Raw genomic sequence first — 11,748 nt, forward strand, 5'->3', positions numbered from 1 at the left:
GTTTGCTCACTGTATGATATGATGTGACGCTCATGTGTGTGCTTTGAAGAGGAAAAAAGGGGCTCTTTATTGAGAATGTGTGAGCATCTCGTGCATTTGCAACGAATGCTGTATTCTTTTTTGCACTTATTGCATTTTTTATTGCATATATTTGAGTGCAAGACACAGAAACAACATTTTGAACAATATTGTGAACAACAATATTTCTTTCCCTACAAACAATAGTGGGGAGATGGGGAACAGTGTTTTGTGTCTCCAATCAAGCCTTTTTTGAAGCAGACCCGGAGGGAACCGCGGGCCCTGCTTTCCGCTTTAAAGGGTTGTGCCCATCAGGAGCTCTTTTGCTGCACGTGCTGATACGCAGGTGCCAGTGAGGCAGCAGGTATGGGGCTTTTAGTCGGGCGCTGGCTCGAAACAGAGCGAGGGCTAACCGGCTGTGATATACTCCATTTGGGCATAAAGTATCTCATAGCCTGTGACTGCTGCTGAATCGCGACGTAACGCTCAGCAAACTTATTCACAGAGCCACCAAAGAGGCCGGCTGGAGACACTAGAGCATCCAAAAGAGTGGCTTTTTCCTTATCACTCATTTCTGTGAGGGTCAGACATATACGTTGATCCAGAACTGCCAGGGTGACCATGGACTTGCCGATGGCCTGCGCAGTGACTTTCATGGTATGCAGCGCTAATTTGAATAAATTAGCTCTTTGAATATCCCTGGATCGAAGCTGGGCTCATCCATTTGCCTGAGGAGCTTGGCTTGAAATACCTGGCGCACCACCATTGTGTGGAGTGCTGAACCAGCTTGTTCTGCTGCTGAGAAAGCTTTTCCCGCCAGTGCAGACATTTGTCAACACGGTTTGGCTGTTACTCGCTGGGCAGAGGTGTGCCGCTTTAATAACTGTTTTCTTCCCCGTGATCCACATTAAAGAGGATGGCGTCACTTGGCGAGCGCGCCATTTAAGGTCGCACGCCAGGATTTGGATAGTTCGTTATGAACCTCGGGGAAGAATGGGGCAGATTTGCGGGACGCTGCCGTTTGACGGCGTCTGGACTGCTGGAACCATGCATCAAGGCGAGACTGTTCGGGTTCCTCTGGGGGAGACCACTCAATGTGAAGCTCTTCGACCGCCCTTGTAAGAACACGGAGCATCTCCCTGTCAGTGACGCATGCACATTCCTCACCCTCGCTGGGGGGAGGGGCGGCAGCCTCATCCCCTGACCACTCTCCTGATGCAGCGAGAGACATAATGACATCGTCATTATTATCCCCAGCATCAGAACCACTGCACGAGACTAGGGCGCCCGCTCTTTCAGAAGGCTGGAGCTCGTCTCGCACATAGCGTATACGTATAGCGTAGAATCCTCGGGTATCACAGAAGAGGCGGGTGGGAGGGCAACTGAGGCTGAATCATCCCTCAGAACGAGGGTGATTCACGAGCGAAGCGTCTTGAGACTCATGCCCTCACAGTGAGAGGAGTCTGTCTCCATGACAGCTGACTCTGCATGGGTGCGGCCCAGACAGTAAACGCAGCTCTCATGCTGATCTGACGGCGGGATGTGCCTCTCGCACAAGGAACACTTATGGAACGACATCTTTAAAAAGACGCGAACACGTAAGTGACTCTTTTATATATATAAATATATAAATATATAATTAATATATATTTATATTTATATCACACAGTATGCAATACACAATATACAATTGCTTTGAAAGGATACACAAACCCTGCCGAAGCGCTGCGGGGAATCAGGATGCTGAGGCCCATTCACCAGCGAAGCGTCAGTCAGCGAGGCGGAGTGATGTTCGCTGGAACACTGCAGGGGAGCGGAATGTTTTCCTGCGAAGATTCCACCCGCTGACTTGTGTATATCGACGGCGAAGATAGAGGGCTTCTAGACGAGATGATCGCTGTCTTGAAGGAAGAAATTCTGAGGAAATGGTGTCTGCACCTGTTTTTATAGCGGACAGTTTCGCGCCAAAACAGGCGGGGCTCAAACACAATAGCCAATATTAGAATATTGCCGTTATTGTAGAGAGGTTTCAACTAGGTCGTGTATGAAGGCACTCCCCATATGCGTAACTACGCAATGTCAAGTGTAAGCTTGAAGCTTAAGTTCCCCTGTTTTGGCAAGAGCCGTGTATTGTTACCTATAATGGATCTGTGCCTACTGCCATTGTCCTGTGTTTAATTGAAGATTATTGTCTTTATGCCTATCCTGTGATATTCTGAATACACTACTTTCCTGTTTCACCTGTGTTCTCTTGAAATAAACTCCCGTATCTGGGTTCATCACAGCTCCCACGTTGGTGTCGTTACACAGTTTTTTTTTTTTTTTTTACAATTTCAGTGTGAAAATAATGAATCCTGTTCTTGATTTGCTATGATTTGTTGCATTATCACTTTAATTTATGAAAGAACATCAAAATATATCTATTTGTTTTCTAAGTGTCTTAAATATTTTCTTAATTAACACTATCTATCTGGGCATTTTGTACATCCATTTTTGATAGATGTACGTGCCGGGTCTCTAAAGATCTGAATATGTAAGAGTGCTTGGGAAAATTACCATGCATTTAAGCGTTAAATGACCACTTTCTCCTAGACAAGTCTTGATTCAACATGCTTAGATTATTATTCATCTAAAGAAAGTGATTGTTTGACTGTTCCCATGGAAGCTAATTCAACTTTATGGCAGATCTCTGGGGAGTGGTGTTAAACCATTTTGGTTGACAGGGGCCATTGTGAGCATGGTCCATTTATAAATTCCCTTAAAGCCAAGGGATATTGACTTTGCTATTGGGAGTGCTATGTATGCTTTCCTTTGGTTTTCCTTTCTTAGACTGAATAATTTACAGATGAATCCCTCCTTTAGAAAGTTTTAGAGGCTGATTTTTCTTTTGATGTTCTGTGAAAATTGTGTAATTATCAATACAAACAAGTTTCTAGTTAAAGAAATAATTCAGCCAACAAAGGAAATTGTAATTGACTCACCCGCAGATCGTTCCAACGCCGTATGCTTTTTTTTTTTTTTTTTTGTATTGTGGAATCTGACCTTTTCCATCTAATAAAAGTGAATAGAGACTGGGACTGTTAAGCTTCCTAAAGCACCATAAGTCTCATAAAAGTAGTCCATATGACTTGTGTGCTATATTCAAAGTCTTCTGAAGCCATACGCCATCTTTGTTTAAGAAACAGACCAAAAATTAAACACGTGAAGGATTGTGTCAGGCTTGATGCCAATGATAATCTGTCACAAGATACACAAGAACCAATGTATTTAGCATCCAAGTTGTATGGATTTTTACGTGAACAGTTCCTTTAAAATCTCGCTTTGGAGCAAGGAAAACTCCCATTTTGTGTACTGTACTACAGTATAGGGTTGCACGGTATACTGGTGCTACAGTAGTATCGCGATACTAAAGCTTCAAAATACTGCTGGTGCCACAGTATTTTTTAAACTGTAGTACCGTAAGTTATGTTGTATTTGCAGAAGTAAATATTTTTGCTAAAACCTTCATTTGAATCAGACCTATGTCTGCAATAACATTAAAAATGCAGTCTTTTGGAGTGGCATCCCCTTCACACGGTGCCCTTTTAAGAGTGCAAAATGCGGTTTACAATTTGCCCCTTATATGGTATTGTTCATTTTTCAATGTGTGGTTTTCCCATGCTTTAAACACACACGTCTGAATCCCTAATTTGGTGGTTGTGTCTTCTAATGGATAATATGAATTTAAATAAAACTTTGGAGAGTGAGAAGCTTTTTTTTTAAAAAAAAAAAACACACAATTCACGTATCAAGATTTGGAATTATTTTGGGTTTTGCCTGATGAGACTGGGAAAACCCATCTGCTGTGAATGTCTGTTTCAAGCCAAAGGGGGAACCTTATTAAACACCTTCGGACACATTTTACTGCCTCTGCAGAATACACACGGGTTAGTGCCACTTCATTTAACCTAAATTATCTCAACATTTTCCCCATTTTCTTTATCTTAAAATTTTCCATTTCTCTGAAAAATCGAACATTGCATTCGTTTATTTTTTTATTTTTTTCCCAATTACAAATGTATGGTGGTGGTAACTTCTCAATTATGTTCAGCTGCATTTCCCAAAAGCATCATAAGCCTAAGTAGATCGTAGAAACTACTGGCACCAATGGTTCTTTCGATCAACTTAATCTTGCGATGCTTTTGGGAAGTGCAGCCTAGATCAGTTTGATCACGTCCGTGAGGCGTGCCATCAAACCACTGCTGTTTACTAGGAGAGAGGGGCTGAAGCAATTGTAATAATGAAACAGTTGCACAAAACAGTCTTTTCAACATTAAAATATACGTATTTTTATGTTACCAACATTCAAATAATGGAAAAAAAAAGTTTGAAGCTTAAAGACATTGCCGTTGGAACTGGCTGTTTTGATGCAGCGAAGGTTTTTTGTTTTGTTTTTTTACATCAAACTAAGAATGTATTAGGTAACAAGTTAGTCCATTTGAGCCTTCTCCCAGTTCATCCATCAGTTATTTTCACCACTTCTGGAGCAACAAGTAGAATGGCTAGTTTTCCAAGAACCACCTTTGCTATGAGAAACTGACAAACTGTGTTAAGAATTAACACACTATCGTATGGTACAGTGATACTACTTGGTATCATGATAATTTAGCTGGTATAGTATTGTAAGATGTGATTATGGTATTGTGATAACCCTACTACCAGAGGCGGACTGGTCATAGGGAGAACTGGGACTTTTCCCGGTGGGCCGGCCACGAAACAGGGCCAAACTGGGCTGAACTGGGGGCGATAAGCTGAAATGCCAAACCACCAACAACGCCCCCACCCAACAACATTTAGGCTGGTTTCTATGTAAAATCCAGGGCCGATTTCTCTTCCCAGTCCGCCCCTGCCTACTGCAGTAACACAAATGAAACGCTGTGCGCTTGCATTTCAATGACCTGTTGTGATTTGGAAAAACAAAATACACAAGAAGCTGAACATTTTGTTTCATTTTTTTGGAAAGCATACACAGTTAAAGAGCCACTGTAGATGGAGGCCCAAGGGGAACTGAACACTTTAACATTCCAACACCCTTAATCACCTCCATCAGTTTAACATCCATTATTAAGATGAAGAGACAGACCTCCCTCTCTCTGTTAGGAGGTCAGATTGAGGCTTGGCCAGAGAACAGGGAGCAGGTGAGGCTGGGAAGAGGGCTGAAGTGGTGTAAACACTAGAGTAAACCATGAGTGCGGTCTCACAGCTGTGCAGGATGCTAACATCTGTAGTAAGAAAAATGGAACGTTTAGCCACAACCAGGAGTTTGTTTCACAAATATAGCCTGCTAATGAAATAACTGTTACCATTAGAGCTTGAAAATGTTTGGGAGATGCATTTACAGGAGACAGAAAAACAACTAGACCCATAATGATCTCCACCATCTAGCATTAGCGTTGAAAACAACAAAAGTTGTATGTAAATGGACAGCACCTCTCCAGCCAATGATCACACAGGAAGTCGGCCAGTTGCTTCCAAATGTTCCAGAACCCTGGCATTAGCTCCATCATATCAAGTTACTGACAAGTGTCATCTCCCATTAGACAATTTTGCATTGGTTCAAACATGTTTACCTTCTCCTGTGGCACGACCAGAAGCATGTTGCGTCAGCAGATTAAGAGACCTGGGTTTTTGTGTTGTGTTTAAACCAGGAACTAATTGTTATGGGTGACCACTGCAATTTGGAGGTAAAAACAACTCACCTCTCTGTGGGCATTTCACCTGGAAATTGGAGCTCACACCTGCCTTTACATTCAAAAACACTTCCCGCTTCAGCCACAAGTGGCAGTGCTTCAAATTTCAGCATGCACAGTCCGAGTTTATCTCAAGAAATGTCAACCTACCGTTTCAGAGATCACTGCGAGATCAATCTACTCTAGCAGTGTCTAATTATTCCAACCTCGTCTCATAGAATTAACGTTATTATGACTACATTTTGGCTAACGTCATGCTTTCTACGTTTTGCTGCAGTTTCCTGATTAAATAAACACTAGAGGCGCTACAACAACTGTGCTTTTTATTCACTTTCACACAAATCACGGGCACTATGGCTGTTTATTACTTATTTTTTGCTCCATTTACTCACACACTGCTTCATTACACAAAAACATTTTTACTCTAAAGCATCATTTTCAAAAAGGATACATTTTAATGCTTGTCATACAGACCCAGCTACATTTATTCCAGTGTGTTTAATTTCCACAGTAACTCACCCGACAGTGTGTTGAACAATGGACTCGGAGACCCAGCCTCGAGCCCAGCCAAGAACGCTCGAAAAGAAAGTGCCATAGACCCGACACAAAATGACGTGGTTGCATCAGTAAATGTGTTTGTCAACATTGCTTTTAAAACACTACTGGTTAGATTTAGTAGTTTTAGGTTTGGGAGGTATGTTGGACTGACGAGAGGTACTGCCTTTTCAGCTGAAGCTGCCTGCCCCATACTTCATATCAAGCTTGCATTGCTCCAATGTTTGGAGCATTCCTTATGGTATTTACATATGCATCTGGGGCATTATTATTTGCGTTAAACACACTAAATTAATGCATTAGATCAACAGCCCTAATTTTAACATTTAAAAATTACACACTTCCGCTTTAATGAGGTGAGAAAATTCCATATGAGGAAAAGAGCATGTCATACAATTTCCAGGATGTTAGCCCTTATTTTCATTTACTTTACAGCAGTAATTTTCTAATTATGTCCTTTGTTATTGGGAAGCAACTTTACTGCCTATTTCCCCATAAATCTTCATTGTGCTCAGGGGTCACATTGTTCTTGGCCCAGATCACTGTAAAATAAAGTAACTAAATATTATTTACAATTTCAGTTGAGTGAAATACTGGTTCATAGCTGCCATGATGGCAAAAAATGTAGCTGGTTTAGCAATAAAAAAATAAAAAACACATACAGGCAAACAATGAACACTTCAGAACATTTTAGTCTACTTCCTGGTTCCATGGATTAGTGTTAAACCTAATTTTATTGGAGAATTAAAATCAAGTCAACATAGGGGTCTAGTTGTCATTTTTTTTCTATTGGCTATTGAACATTTCCACCATCATTGCCTTAGAGAACAGATGCAGTTCATTACACAGACGTTGAACTTTTGTTTGGTCAATAGTGGGGCATATTATTGTCACACTGACAAGTTGTTACAATGAGAACCTGTGATTAAATAGCATATAGGCTTTCAAGCAACAGATATGAAGCACAAAACAATTGATGGAACCAAAATGTAACAGGTACATATAAAAATATCAAACTATTGTTTTGACCGTATTATACATTTAATTGATCAATTGCATAAAATTACAACAAAACATGTAAATGTAAGTTCAGGAGCAGATTACAGGAAAAACCTACCCTAAACTGCTCACTGGATTGCATCTTGCTTCTGTGCAAATTCCTAATGTTAATACCATACTGACAACATCACTGTGCTGCTCATGTTGAGTAAAAGTGCTTTCATTGTCCTAAAACTGATGTTAACTTAAGATCAAGAGTGTATAGAATGAGACCTGTTAAAACTTGTTTAGCTCTATGGACTTCACTGGGAGTGAGCTTGTGTAACTGACAAGAAAGTTACAGTAACTTACAGTAAGTTTTTTCTTTCTTTCAAGCACTTCCTTTTGCACAATGTCCTTTTCATAAAGGAATTTTTTTACAGTGCTTTTATAAAAGCAAATGGCCCCATTCACTTCCATTGTAAGTGCCTCACTGTTACCTCGATTTTTGCTTTTAAGAAAAGGGACAAGTTGGAATAAATTGTGGAAAAGTGTTATAGTCTCCGTGTAAACACAAAAACGCAAATGTGAAAACTATGACATCATGTGCACGCGTACTGAGCGTTCAGTGAGACACTCAAGACTACAATGGCAGACTACAGGACTGCGTTTGTGCTGCTCAAGATGGAGTTTGACACTTCTCCAGCAAAGCATAGATTTACTGAATCACTACTACAACCTGCGATCACCATCTTCATTGTTTGTATTCACTGCTCTGTGGAAGAATGCTTGTGCACAATGTCTTTACAAGTGACGTCACCAACTACTGGCCTGGCATGCATAATTACAGAATTTTTAGTGTTCACAGATCCACGTGAACAGGGATCATTTTGACAACGTTGTCGTCAGTACGTGAAACTTCAAAAATGCAAAAGGAAAAACACTTCCATTTTTAGTACATTGTTGTCATGTAAACATACCCAAAGTACAGGGATGAGGGCTGAAGACAAAGCAGGCTGGAGATTAATGGCAGAGCAGAGCAGCAGGCTAGATAGGGAGCAGAGGATAACCAATGAGGTAACAGATAGAGTACAGTTTGGCTGGATGAATAGTGAACCTGGAGCACAGGATAAAACCAATAACTACAAGACCAAATACTAAGAGCAATTTGCAGCATAACTAGAATCAAATCAGCATTAGCACCACTCCAGTAGACTAACAATCTGGGGAAGAGTGACCGAGAACCCAGGGTTTAAGTACAGCAGACTGGAGACGAGATGATGAGAGGCAGGTGAGATGTAATCAGCAGGGATGAGTTGCCATGCCACCGGAACAGACCAACTCACAATCACACAGGGGTAGACACAGACAGAAAACTGCCAAAATCTTGACAGTTTGATCTTTTGGCCCTTAAACTTACTTTCTTTGGTGTAACTTTATAAAGTCAGGTTGATTCTGACATACTACACAATATTTTTGACTTGAATAAAAAACAGCTAATTTAAGGAGTGAGACACATACCATCATCATTGACCCATTTCAGGAATACACAACCATAGGTTGCGCTAGCGGGACTGTCCCTGTAATCATATCCTGGTGACACTTTGCACACATCATGGAAATGAATTCCACCGACCCTGGTTGTGTAACGATAGAAACACTCTATAGAGTTTATAAGAAGTTTCCTTAGAATTGTTTGCTAATCTTACAGTGATAATCTCAGTTTCTGCTTTATCGCACAAAACCATAAGAACCTTCTTAAGAAATCATGATTATATCTAAAGATGTTCCTCGGCTATTCATCTTCAACAGTCTTTAGGCGTTTTCAGAGATAAAGTCAGATTTATAGTGATATTGTGTTGCAAAAAGGGTCAAAGAGTCTGTGTTAGTCCTATTGTGAACAGCATGAAACAGATGTTTTTGGTATCAGTGTCGAATCACTTTGCCACATGAGAATATGATGACAGATTTATAATTATCTTAACACAGGCCATTATTAATAAGGCATTCCTTAAGGCCAAATCTTTAAAAAGCATTTGTACACCAATGCAGCAATAATATCTAATATCTGTTCTGCTTTAGGAACATTTTGTACCATATTATCCCTCCTATTAGTTGACAAATTTTTTATGAGATTTATGCTTTGTTTCTGAATTCACAGTAATGTTTACATACACTGAAAGGATTCTCTTGGCATTTTTAAAGTAAGCACAAGTTCATGCTGCCAGGCAGCCAAAGGAGACAATAATATTACACTGGCCTAGAAAATCACCAAACAGACTGCATACACTCAAGGTAAGAAATCGTCAACAAGACCAAGAAGAACAGATGTGATTGTCGTTGGTAAATGGATGCATGGCACATCTACTCAGCATGACCAAAGGCATAAATTGTAATAAGGTCAAACATTAAGGTGAGTTCTCTTTATTGCATGACTGAATATAGTTTTACATGGTATCCTCTCCAGTGATTACAAACTGATCTGAGGGGTTCTGGAAAAGAAGTCCGCTGTCAGTACTGAATATATATATCTACAAAATGGCCCATGATTGAGAAGAGAGGCCTTTAAAGAGCTATAATCTCACCCGCAGGGACATATGCCTCATCATTTTCTGCTGTTGAGATGTTGCATCCCACATGTTTGTGTGTGAGAATATGTGCGTTCAGACGGGTGTGGGTTGTGAGTGGTCAAATTTGAGAAGTTTGGTTTCAGTGTATTGGATTCCCTACACTCAGCATTCCGTAAATTATTCAGCTGTGGAACTGGCTTGGTTTAAAGTTTTATTAGCTAAAGACCAACTTCATAAATTTCTCACTCTTGAGTTTATCTCAAAATAAACAAACTTCTTCTTTTATACTGAGATGTGGATGATTTTGGTTCTTTGGACAGTGTATTTAAAAGCACAATAAATCAATTGTATAATAACACTTAAAACCCAAACTAAGTAAAACAAGACAACTTGGGCTATGCTAAATCCAACAATGCCACATATATGCTTATGTTTACTACTACAACTGGAAAGTTCCCTACATGAATGGCTGAAATGCCATTGCATAGACTCACTGAAGTTTGCATTAAAGTGAAAATATGTTGTCTTCCAGTCAACAGCACACTCTAAATTTAATGTGAAAGGTGAATCTGAATGGGCATAATCATAATAGTTTGGTATTTATAGTAACAGTGCTCTATTTCCTTATCTTTCACCCTTTGAGATGCACAGCCATTCATTCTCATTCCTCTGTGAGGGGCACTATAAAACATTCCAACCAAAAGTCAAAGTTTGCACCTTACAGCTCTCTAGTTTCCATAGGCTTGAAACATACTCTTCACAAGAATGTAAACTCTTCTAGCTACACCAGCTCAATTCCATACTTTGTTCGATTCAAAAATGTTTCAGAATGCAGTTGACCCTTTGCTGATTTGTAGTAGTTCCTTGCTCAGACAAGCTGTAAGGAACATCCTATAGCAATGAATTGAAGATTTCCATGAACAGCATTATTTTCAGTAAAATGTGTTCATAAAGTAGGAAGAATTTAATGGATGATATTGTTACATTAACTGGAATGAAGTGTGACATTGCAAAGCATTGCCTTTTCTCTTTAAAAATAATTATGCAGTAACATGATTACAAAATGTTACAAAAGGTCAAAACAGACTATAGATTTCCATAAACTTAGATTAGAAAAGTGCTTGTCAGATTATTTGGAGGACAGCAACAATTGCTAGGGTAGGATTGGTCAGTAATGTTTTTAAGATAGGGATTGGCATCAGAATGCAATGCAAGTTCTCATTGCAGGTAACTCCATCACACCCTTCTGTACTGAGATTTGTTACCAACATAATAATGCAAGAATGGATTTAAAGGAATAGTTCCTCCAAAAATTAAAATTCTACAATCATTTACTCACCCTGATGTTGTTGCAAACCCATATGACTTTCTTTTATCTGCGGAACACAAAAGGAGATGTTTTAAAAAATGCTACGATCCTTGATTTCCAGGGATTGTTCATAGTGACTCACTTTAAAGCTTAACCTCGTGTGACCCCGCGTCCACATGAGTGGACATTGTATTTTGGCTTTGCTTTACACAACGCATAGTTTAAATTAATTTAAACCAACTGATCTCAGTTCAGAAGACTGTGGGCTGTCAGTATAGGGTTAAACTTTGTCATGCAGAGTCATTTGACAAAACAACATGGCACCGATCACAGCTGAGATTGTATTTGGGAGAACGCCAACAAAACTACATCTGGTAAAAAACCTTATTAAGCTGATACATTGAAACCAGTTTAAATCAAAAGATTAGAGTCTCTCGTTACATCTAATATGCCATTTTAAAAATATGAGTAATTTATCGCGAAACGCCATGCTGCAAAACAAAATGTACACTAATGTGTACTTAGCACATTTTTTCCTTAGAAATCCTATATTAACTGTGCATTATCACATTGACAATCAATGGGTTCA

At 39.7% G+C, this 11,748-nt stretch overlaps 1 long non-coding RNA gene across 1 annotated transcript; it reads right to left on the reverse strand.

Moving 5' to 3' along the window:
* Positions 1 to 5,042: 5,042 nt before the first annotated feature.
* Positions 5,043 to 11,226, reverse strand: LOC127425790 (uncharacterized). Its single transcript, XR_007894697.1, has 3 exons — positions 11,190 to 11,226; positions 8,261 to 8,327; positions 5,043 to 5,279 (listed from the first exon to the last, which is right to left on the reverse strand). It is a non-coding gene; the product is annotated as an uncharacterized LOC127425790 (long non-coding RNA).
* Between the last annotated feature and the right edge of the window lie 522 nt (positions 11,227 to 11,748).

This window comes from Myxocyprinus asiaticus, chromosome 35, assembly GCF_019703515.2.
Source record: "Myxocyprinus asiaticus isolate MX2 ecotype Aquarium Trade chromosome 35, UBuf_Myxa_2, whole genome shotgun sequence".
NCBI lineage: Eukaryota > Metazoa > Chordata > Actinopteri > Cypriniformes > Catostomidae > Myxocyprinus > Myxocyprinus asiaticus.